This window comes from Triturus cristatus, chromosome 7 (genome assembly GCF_964204655.1).
Source record: "Triturus cristatus chromosome 7, aTriCri1.1, whole genome shotgun sequence".
Classification (NCBI taxonomy): domain Eukaryota; kingdom Metazoa; phylum Chordata; class Amphibia; order Caudata; family Salamandridae; genus Triturus; species Triturus cristatus.
The window spans coordinates 1,293,806,068-1,293,817,619 of record NC_140590.1 but is presented as its reverse complement, the minus strand read 5'-3'; the positions used below and the strand labels follow the sequence as shown (position 1 = coordinate 1,293,817,619).

The 11,552-nt window shown below is 44.3% G+C and overlaps 1 protein-coding gene across 2 annotated transcripts in view; it reads left to right on the top strand.

Moving 5' to 3' along the window:
• The first annotated feature begins 2,394 nt into the window (after window positions 1-2,394).
• Window positions 2,395-11,552, top strand: part of LOC146811925 (sulfotransferase 1C1-like) — a 315,676-nt gene continuing 306,518 nt past the window's right edge. Inside the window, exon 1 of one of the 2 annotated variants that reach the window (XM_085618882.1) lies at window positions 2,395-2,531. The gene's annotated coding sequence lies outside the window, so the exon portion shown is untranslated. Of the gene's footprint in view, window positions 2,711-11,552 lie in introns of both variants that reach the window. The other variant, XM_085618883.1, reaches the window with a different exon arrangement.

Sequence of the window (11,552 nt, the reverse complement as noted above, 5' to 3'; positions counted from 1 at the left end):
GGGGCACAAGCACCGGATACATTAAACACAGACGAGTAGCGGACCGCTGCATCATATAAACAGCACACACAACAACCAGCGCTGGAAACTGACTACAATATATAATACAGAAAGACCAGATTTAGTCTGTATTCCAACCGGGTAATTCACTATATCTGACCTGATGTACCGCTGTGTTCTTACTAAATAGCTATTGTCCAATTGTTTTCTGTTAGTATCTGAGTTTGGCCTAAGTGGGTGCGGGGAGGGGGATGGGATGATAGATGATTGAAGCTGGTGCATCTAACATGACGAATAATATTGTGTAATTACGTGAAGTTCAATGTTCAATGTAACCAACTATTCATATTGAAAACGAATAAATATGTTTAAAAAACATTTTTTTAATTATGGAGTACCTCAATATTACCACAATAACAAAGGAAAACAATGTATTTAGGAAAACATTATAAGACTCTATATTTTATAAACATAGGTCCATATGTATGAACACATTTTACCATAGACACAGAATGGGCAAAACCCTTTGATACATATGGCCCATAGTGTGCTAAAGTGTATTTTCCAATTTAACATATTTACATATGATGAGAAAAGGGTACAGAGTAGCGTGTTAAGTACAAAAAATTACCACGCTCCTTAAAATAGAACACTGTCGCCTGTATAGTGCTGCAAAAATAGAAAAATAGAGAAATGTTGAAATAACAGTGGCAACCTTACAAAGTAATGTTCTGGTGCTGCGGTAGTACCGTGCAACTCTGTATTCATAAAAAGAAAAATAAAGAAACGTATAAATATTTTGCAAAACATACAACAACTTTAGTAAAGTGTTAATAGGTAGGGCAAAAACACCAATCCATTTATTTACCTATATCTGAAGCCGTAGTGCAGAACATGGGAAAAGTGTACCTAAAAAATGACATGCCTGCGTTAAACTTTTGTAAAGGCAGTCATTAGCCAATTACCTAATGATTTGGCATCACTATGTACCGCGGTAGTACAACTAAATACACCCATATTTCTCAAACATACCGCACAAACTGATCCGACAAACTTTAAATAAATTGAAAGTCCTAAAACAGTTACACTACTTACTTGCACTACTCAAAATAATCATCTGCGCACCTTATTATCTAATCCAGCCAAATTTTCACCATCAAACCCGAATAACAGATTTTGCAAGATGCACATTGAAATAAATTAAGCAACATGCATGGAATTTAAACGCCTTTGGGACCACCACAACATTTACATATTATAGTGTATATGTTTGTAAAAAACATTTCCATCTTTGGACATACTTTAACGCTACATTTGTTTAAATTTACACACTCCACTTCACACCACTCCAATGTGTGTTCAGTTTACACCACTTCCCTGTATGGACTTTACAGTATGCTACTCCACTTTACGACACTACAGTATATGCCACTACATTCTACATTAATCCATTGTACGCTACTACACTCAAGTATTTAACAGTCTTGATACCTCACTCGCCACACTATACTACACTACATTAACAATAATTCTACACTTTACCATGCACTGTGTTCTGGCTAATAATATATTTTCTGGTGCCATACATGTTTTATTTACTGCGATAATTTCACATAGTATAACTCTGGTAATATCCAAGGGTATAAGTTGTGCATGGAGTAAGGGTGAGCTATGGTTAATGTATTGTGGTGACAAGACTGCGCACGGAAGTATGCAAATTATATTAATTGAAAGGTGATGCATAAGTATAAATGTGAGCTATAGTTATGATTTATAGTAATATGAAAGCAGTGCATAAATGATTATTTCAAAAGATAACTAGATAACTTTAAGCTATGAATGTGTTATGCTTGTGCAGTTTAAGGTGTGTTTGGCACAAATGCGATGGAAATACATGTGTAAGTAATGCAGAAACATAAAATTAAGTGCTAACTATGAACCTAATGTGTATACATATATATATATATATACACACACACACACACACACACAGACGCACACACACACATGCACACACATATATATATAATCGTTATGGCATTTGCTGCTTGTTTTATATCTTTGGATGGCTTGGCTCATGCTTTAGCTCTTGGAGCCTAGCCAGATCCTTGCCTCAGCTTTCCCCAAGGCTGTTAGTGTCCCACCCATAAAATTGTTTAAGGAAATAAATGCTGTTCTTCGGGACTTGAAAACAAATGTTTCATACTCACAATGCTTAATTTGGTGGTTTTATTCACCAAAATCCTAGCCCGCAGGCTTTAGAGCCCTGGACATGAGCATAGAACGTTACACATTATTTGGTCACAGGGACATTAAGTGAAATTGCTCACAATCACAGGATGCTGAGCTGAGCCAGGATTCAAACATGGTTTGCCAGTAGCAGCACTAGCCGCAAGGTCATTTCTCCACCCCGGCCACATGGACACAGCACATTCTTACTATGTAATTTTGAAGTTCTGCTACATGGATTAATGCTGTGAACTCCTGCTGCCGCTGTCAGACTCCCTCTCTCACCAGTGAAAGTGCTAACGGTAAGGGGGATCAGCACAAGATGCAATCAGCAGGCTTTTATTTACTGCTGGGGATGACTTACTATCAAGTTCTCCATTTACATGGATTTGCTGCGGCTGAACGCCAAGAGCTGCGCCCACTCAAAAAGCTAGGCTCCGGAGAGCCCATTTTTCCAGGACCAGGCAAACAGATTGTTCAGGTACAAAGTGTTAACTGGGGGTTAGAGAGGAGAGGGGTTTGAGTTTTTTTTAATTATACATACATGACTCCATGAAACATTTTCTAGTAAATCTAGTACAACTTAACTTTTGCAGGCTGTATTTTTCACTCAGAGAACTGGAATGGCAATAACAAATGTTGGGTTTGGGGTGTGGCGTTCTAGGAGGAAGCTTTTAATGTTTAGATTGCTGCATAAGAAGAAAGAAAAGATGGGGAGGGATATTATCTACACATTTTGAAAGATGCGTGAGAGATGATCTATTTTTGTCTGTGTGTTTCTGAGTACAGGAACTGTCTTTGCCTGTGTGTACACCCCAGAACAATAAGTGCTCCTCTTGCAGGGGTAGTAAAATTCCGTAGCCAGCTAAAATATGATGACAATTAATCAAGGGAGTAGCCAGAAACATACAATAATACTCCCCGCTTTGAACTGTATGAAGCAAGTGGGTGAGTGAAACAAACCTAGCAGTCATTTGGGGGCTTTTCTCCCTTCTGAATGTCTGAAAATGCCTTCCTTCTCTCCATCATTCTTTCAGTGTTTGCTCTTCCCTCCTTCTCACCATCTTTCTTACTCATGTTTTTCCATATTTCTTTCTCTTCATCCTTTCTGAACATCCATCCATCTTTCTGTTCTTTTTACATACAACCTTCTACTTATCTATCTTTCTTTTCCATATATCCTTCTTTTTCTTCATTCTTCTTTTTCTGTTCTTTCATTGTCCACCCAGTCTTCCTTCTTTCGTGCATCTATACATCCTTCTTTCTCCAATCCATCCATGCGTTCTTCTTCATGTTTTTTCCTTCTTTCCATGTATCCTTCCTTTTCTCTATCAATCATTGTTTCTCTGCACCTAACTACAGCTCCATCATTTTACCAATACATCCTTCTCTCCATGCATCCCAAAGTCAAAAGAGCCATAAATACCAATGTAAATGTTTAATGTTACATAGAACTACCTTTTGGCACCCAGCCTCCGCGAAGCTACTGAGGTATGGGGCTCATGGTCCACATGCAATTAATAAACAAATACTTTTGCGATTGTATTGGTTTAAAGAGTGCTGGTTAGCAGACAGAGACATTTCTTGGACTCTACCACAGCCCCTTTCTTGCAGTCCACACCTCCGCTGCAGCTGTATAAAGTTCTAATACATATTTGTGGAAGGCGTTTCTTGAAACACAAACATGTAATGTCCTCGTTTCGGGCATGGGCCACAGAGTAGTTGGCCCAGCTCATGAAAGTGTCATTCCCAGGTGTACATAAACGTAAAATATTTAAAATTAGAACATTGGACTGTTGGAAGCTCCATTGAAAACAATGGAGTGCTCCGGGCTTATAATGACTGGTATAAGCCCGGAGCTCCAACATTCCTATGTTTCTTTGTTCACAGCTCTGGCTGTGAACAAAGGCTTCAGGGAGCCTGAGGGGATTTGAATCCCCTTGCGCTCCCTGAAGGATTTGTTTTATTTGTTAGAACATTCTGCCCTCTAGTGGCAGAATGTTCTAATAGCCTTATAGCCCTTCGTAGCAGGGCTATACCGGCTTTTAAAGTCCCTCAGCTTTGTTAAAGTCCCTCGCCTTCGGCTCGGGCCTTTAACGCTGCAGCGGGCCTTTAATAGCCGATATAGCCCGCCATAAGGCTATAGTAATGCCCACTTCACGCAGCAGACAGTGGAGCGGATTGAAAAGTAAATCTGCATGTTTAAGAGACTTTAGAGTGGATCTAGAGCTTAGCTCAAGTCAGAAGTTGGCCCATAGAGAAGTTAGGAAAAGTAATTTCTTGACCAGGGAAGTGTGACAGGAATTAACTGCTAAGGGGCCATTGTGAATCCAAGCACAATGAAACCCCCTCAAAAGTGGGTAAACCAATAGCGTGGCACTTGTAGGTGAGGAAAGCAACCATGATTGCACATTTGTCTCTTTTCTGAAGTGCTTTTAGGCCTGGTGTTTGCCAAGACCTTTTGATTTCACTAAAATGATATGTATAATATACTTATTTAAAGGGGCTCTCAGCCACCTTCTTTGTTCATTGGTCTGTTATTGTGTCATTCACATTTTGCTTCCGCCCACTACAGCATAAAGCATGGAGCAATAGGTCATCCTACTGTAGCGACTGATTTACTTAGTTTGCAGTGACTGCATTTTTCTTTTCCACGATGAACCCATCAGCACACCAAATAGTTACCTAAGCAGTCAATGTTTTTGTTCTTACTTAATCATTACTTTAGTGTTACCCTTGTGTCTAGAGCCTAAGGTGATAGCAGTATTCTTCTACCAGAAGAGTGTGCAAGACACATTCCAGCTTTAGCAGCTCTTTCTTTCCATCTTTCTTTCCTTTCTTCTATTGGTCTTTCTGTCCTTTTTTTCATTCTTTCTTTCCTTCTTTCTCAAAGACAAGAAGATGATTGGCAATGGCAGAACAATTGGCCTTTTAAGTCTATGTTACCCAAGATGTTTTCATTTTACTAAAATGATGTGTTTAACTCAGGTATAGGGGTTTCAGGCATACTTTATCCACTTGTCTGTGGTTGTGTCATTCACATTTTTCTCCATTACATTCAAGCACACTTCAGCCATTGGGTGACATCATTATGAGTTACGGCCTGCACATCCATACACAAAGTAATTCCCTTCAGTGCCAGGGATTATTATGGTAGTGTGGGCTTTTTTGCATTTAGTACATTTTTTTAGATGGACAAACACCTAGCGGCTTCTTGAACATTAAGGTTTTGCAAGACCATGACAAAATAAGAATTGCCGAAAGGCTAGCGTATAACGCTTGACCTATTGGCTTTGCCAATGCTTGTTTTTATGTTTTTTACTGCTGCCATATGTTTAAAGGGGGGTCTAATTCCTGGTGCAGACCACTGTAAGCATCAGTCATTTAATATACTTGTGGCTAAAAGAATATGTGTACCATATACACATGATCATGTAAAAACTCTAATGCTTGAGGTGAGGCTTGTGCTGAATAAAACCACATATATCCACAGTTTGTCACATGAGGTAACCAATACCAAAACTCTTTCCTTCTGCAGTAATATGTGAGATTCCATGTAAAAAAATCCTTCTCTGACAGCTTGTAAAATCTATGTCTTCAGCAGGAGACCATCACCTTTTTCACCAAGTTTACATCTGCTCAGTAGTTATTACACAGCACCTCTTCTCTCTGTGCCTTAGTGTGCCTCAGTCACTGCTCATGTACACCTCACTTTGAACTTACTTTCAAGCGAGACTGATTGGTAATTCGAATAGTCCTCATGGACATCAAGAGTTATGAGATTAAACGCAGAGGGGCATATTATCAAGGACTGCGTTAAAATTATCGCCGGTTTAGCGGCAGAAAACTGGAGAATTCCAATAGAAGCCCATGTTCACACCAGAACATGGACTTCTATTGGAATTCTCAAGGGCATATTATCAAGCCCATTATCGCCGCTTTAGCGGCAGTTTTCTGCCGCTAAACTGGCGATAATTATTAACGCCGTCCTTGATAATATGCCCCAGAATAAGTCAAGAAACTGTTTGACTCAGCTTCAGGTCCACAAAATGGGTGGTAAATTTGACTCTCCTCAAGAATTTCGCATCGCCACATGGTTATATGTATGGACAAATAAGAGACCGTACTCTAGCAAGTCAGAACAACTTTGAGCACGCCAATTGGAAGTGTGATGGTTGACTACTTTTGATTGCCAAATCATTGAAATGTGGGCAGTGGACCAGAGAACAAACACAGCACCCACACAGTTAATCACCTATGTTACATTTTTATGTTGGATAGTATTTAATATCCTTGTGTGCACTTCTCTGTGTGCACCTTCAGCCCAAAGGATGCCTCCCTTACCAGGGGAATTCAGTACAACAAAAACATGATCAGTGCTGCACCACAAAAAAAGGCAAACAGAAAAGTAGTAAAGGAGTAAGGATTTCACAGTCAAATGTGACACTGTTTTTAAATGATAATCTCTGCATGGTCCAACTATGTTCCTTCCTTTATTGTTGTGTATTTCATTCATAAACCCATCGGCCAATGCATTTCATCCATTAAAACATTGTACTTCTTCAGGGCAAGAAAGATGTAAGGCGTCTATGCCACCCCAATTTGTGCATCAATAGTCAAAAGGCATTTCTCAGTTTATATGCCAATAAGAGGCATCTGTATGGTGTTGAGGTTATAGCCCAAGCAATGAGTGAATCAAAGGGAATATTCAAGCGTCAATGGGGAAATTATCCACCTAGCCGTATACTTGCGATTGTTGTCAGCGATTTCGAGAAACTGACTCGGGAAACAACGTGTCCTCCTCGGTGAGACGAAGAGGATGTCGTTTCCCCGGTCAGTTTCCGGCAATTGCTGATACCAATCGCAGTGTATAGTGCTGGGTGGATAATTTCCCCATCCAAGGGCCATATATCATCGGGATCCATATATCAATCTTTGATTGTTTACTCGAAAACAATAACTGTATGGGTAGCAGCAGCCTCTAGACCCTTGAATATTCTCTTTGATTCGCTCATTGCTTGGACTATAACCTCAACACCATACAGATGCCTCATATTGGTAAATAAACTAAGGAATGCCTTTTGATTATTAATGCACAAATTGGATTGGCATAGACACCTTACATCTTTTCTGCCCTGAAGAAGTTCAATGTGTTAGTGGCCGAAAAACGTTGGCTGATAGTTTTATGAATGAAATACACAACAATAAAGGAAGAAACATAATTGGACTGTGCGGAGATTGTCATTTACAAACACTGTCACATTTAACCGTGAAATCTTTACTCCTTTACTACTTTTCTGTTTGCCTTTTTTTGTGGTGCAGCTCTGATCATGTTTATGTTGTACTTTTGATGGTCATCAGTACATCATATCTGTGATACCTGATATAGTGTAAGAACATTATTGCACTTAAAAATAGTCCTGAATGGTACAAGAATAAAGGTTCAATATATAAGGTTGCCAGACTTCAAATGTAATGTAATAGTCTTGGTCCTTTTTTAGAAGATCCAATCCCAAAGACTACAAAATTTGCAGCTGTGGTTTAGTTTTTTCCTTCCTACGATAGTTAAGGTATACAAAAAATGTTTGTGTTCAATTTAGGATTCTGAATTGTTTATCCCTAACCTTTTTATGATCACCGTTTAGCAACTTTCATATGGCTATTCTCAAAAAAGGCTACCAATTACTAAGATCAATAGCATCAAAGGGCTGCTACCGAGCATCATCGGAAATATAGTTTAAACTAGATCGTGCGCTCTGATGTGGATATAGACCCTCCCTCATTTTGTTCATGAAATAGTTGCAGCACAACTAGTTATAACACGTTGGCCAGTTTCAATTATCTCAGACTGTGCAGTGGCATATCAATGGAGTCATGGGACCCAGTGCATGCACGGAAAAGCCTCTCCTCCACCCAATGAATGGTCGTTGGGTTGCAAAATGCAGCAGTCATCAGGATTCAGTAGTCCCCTAAGACCTCTGAGTCCTAGTGCCACTGCACCTGCTGCACCATTAATAGATATGACCTGCACTCCCTAGCGTTTTCTCTTGCTTCTCCTCTCTTGTCTTTCATACTCCATCATCGGCCCCATATATATATTCTCTTCCCCTCTCTTCTTCAGATATGCCTACTTACTTCTGTTTAAATATTGCCCTTCCCCTCCCCTTGCTTCCTCTCTGTCTTGCCACATTCCTCCTTTCTCTCTTCCCAAACTCCAACTTTCAACTATCCACTTGCCCTTCCCTCCCTCCATTCTCCACAGATGTTCCATTTTCACTGGCATTAACCCTCATCTCTCCTTTTCTTTGGCAGGACTCATTTTCATTCGCCTCTTTCTCCCCCTCTCTTCACTCTCTGCATACATCCACATCTAGTTACCTTTCACTCTTCTCTCATATCTGAAAAATCTTGTTCTTCTCTCATTAGTCTCCCTGCACCTGTACCCTCTTTCTTCTAATTTCCTCCATATATCGCTACATTCTGCCTTTCTTCTTTCCTCCCCTCTCCCCTGTTCTCTGCTCTTCTTTCCCTCTCAATATTCTCTCTCCCGTCTTTCTGTTGTTTCTCTCCATTCTTATCTCTGCTTTTTTAACCTAAACCTCTCTACTACATCCCCACTTTATCCTCTATCCATCTCTCCCCTGTACTTTTCCATTCTAGCTTGTTTCTCTCCACCTTATCTTTTTCTTACTCCCTATACATCTCCATCTTTCCATGTGCTCTCCCCGTTTCTCACCATTCTCCCCTTTGTCTTCTCTACAATATGACTTATCTCCAACCCTCTTTGATTCACTCACCAGTCTGCAATATATCTGCATTCTGAACTGCTTTCCTCTTTTCTCTTCTGTTGTCTGTATTTTCACCATTTTCCCTCATATCTCTTCACCCCCTCGTTTCCCCATTCCCAGCAGCTGCTCCAGCCGCATGCCAGGTGATTCACTGTGCCCCGCACTGGTGTGTCCCTGACTGTTTTTCTGCTTGTACCCTGTGCCTTTTCCCTTTTTTGCCTTCTGTACCCTTCCTAATTGCTCTTACTTGTACCCCTGTGCCTGTTCCTTTTTGCCTTCTGTACCCTTGTGCCCCCTCCTCCTTGCCCCCCCCGCCTCTGTTTTCCCGCCGCTTTCTGCCCCCCTTCCTCTGTTTTCCCGCCGCTTTTTCCCCGCCGCTGGCCCGCGGCCCCGCCCTCCTTGACCCCCATTGGCCACCCCGCTCCCACCTCCCAGCTCCTCCTCCCTCCCTCTGCCCTCATATGGAGGCCGAGCAGCGGTAGAGAGAGCGACCTCTGACCCTGTCACCAGGCAGGTCGCTCCCCTCACCGCCGCACAGCCCCTGTGAGACTCGCGCTCCACTGCTCCAGCCGCATGCCAGGTGATTCACTGTGCCCCGCACTGGTGTGTCCCTGACTGTTTTTCTGCTTGTACCCTGTGCCTTTTCCCTTTTTTGCCTTCTGTACCCTTCCTAATTGCTCTTGCTTGTACCCCTGTGCCTGTTCCTTTTTGCCTTCTGTACCCTTGTGCCCCCTCCTCCTTGCCCCCCCGCCTCCGTTTTCCTGCCGCTTTTTGCCCCCCTTTCTCCGTTTTCCCGCCGCTTTTTCCCCGCCGCTGGCCCGCGGACCCGCCCTCCTTGACCCCCATTGGCCACCCCGCTCCCACCTCCCAGCTCCTCCTCCCTCCCTCTGCCCTCATATGGAGGCCGCGCGCAGCGGGCACGCCGCTGGCACGCCAAAGGCGTGCCAAAGGCAAGCCCGTCTGTGCCCGTCCGCGCCTGGACCGCGCCCAGTGCCAGGACCCCTGGCCCCCGCGAACGCCAGCCCACACGATGGATCTACGATGCCGCAACCCTCAACGCACTCAATACCGGCCAGAACCCCACCTGCTGCCGGGCCGCCCCGAAACGCTTCCACGGACCCTTCACCTGCACAACTTGCAAGTTCACCTGCCTCCGAACATGCACCGCGCCCGCCAAGCCAAACTCCAGCAGCAACCTCAAGTGCATCCTGCTCAACACCCGCTCCGTCCACAGACACGCCGTCGAACTCTGGAACCTCCTCGACACAACCTCACCAGACATCGCCTTCCTCACTGAAACATGGATGAACGCCTCCTCAGCCCCCGACATCGCCATCCCGGATGGATACAAGATCATCAGGAGGGACCGCGTCAACCAGACCGGAGGAGGCATCGCCATCGTCCACAAGAACACCATCCGCATCACGACCGACGCCGACGACACCTACGCCACTGCCGAACACCTCCACTTCCAGATCCACACCAACCCAAGGACGACCCTCAGAGGCACCCTCATCTACAGACCCCCGGGACCACGCACACAATTCAGCGAAGACTTCGCGGACTTCATCAGCCCACATGCCCTCCCCTCCGCCGATTACATCCTCCTAGGGGACCTCAACTTCCACCTGGAGAACAAAAAGGACCGCAACACCGTCACCCTGCTGGACAACCTCACCAACCTCGGACTCAAGCAACTGGTCAACACCCCCACCCACTACGCCGGCCACACGCTTGATCCCGTCTTCTCATCCAGCAAGCACATCGCCTTCAGCCACTCCACCGGACTTCACTGGCCCGACCACAGCTGCGTCCACTTCAGCTTCAGAAAAACCACTACCCACCACCACCCGCAACAGGTCCCTCACAGAAGCTGGAGCAAGATCACCACCGACCAGCTCACCACCTCCCTCAGCCAGAACCCACCTGCCAGCACACCGGACCCCAACGTTGCAGCCCGCAACTTCACGCAGTGGCTGACCGCCTGCGCCGACGACCTCGCACCACTAAAGAACCCTCCCAGCAAACCCAGAAGCAAGAAGGCCCCCTGGTTCACCAGCTAACTCAAGGACTCCAAGAAGACCTGCCGCACTCTCGAGAAAGCCTGGCTCCTCGACCAGACCACTGACAACATGACCACCCTCAAACACGCCACCCGCAAGCACCACCAGCTCATCCGCACCACCAAGAAGAAATTACTGAAGGATCGACTGGACAACAACGCCCACGACAGCAAGGAACTCTTCAGCATCGTCAAGGAGTTCTCCAACCCCAGCACCGGCAACAACGACATCACCCCCTCACAAGATCTCTGCGACTCCCTCGCCTTGTTCTTCCACCGCAAGATTGCCGACATCCACAACAGCTTCGTCACACCATCCTCGCACCCAACCATGGAACCAACGCCCCCCACCGCCACCCTCCGCACCTGGACCACGGTGACCACCGAAGACACAGCCCGCACGATGAATACCATCCACTCCGGATCTCCGACTGACCCCTGCCGGGGAACAACCTTTACAACGCAACTTTTAC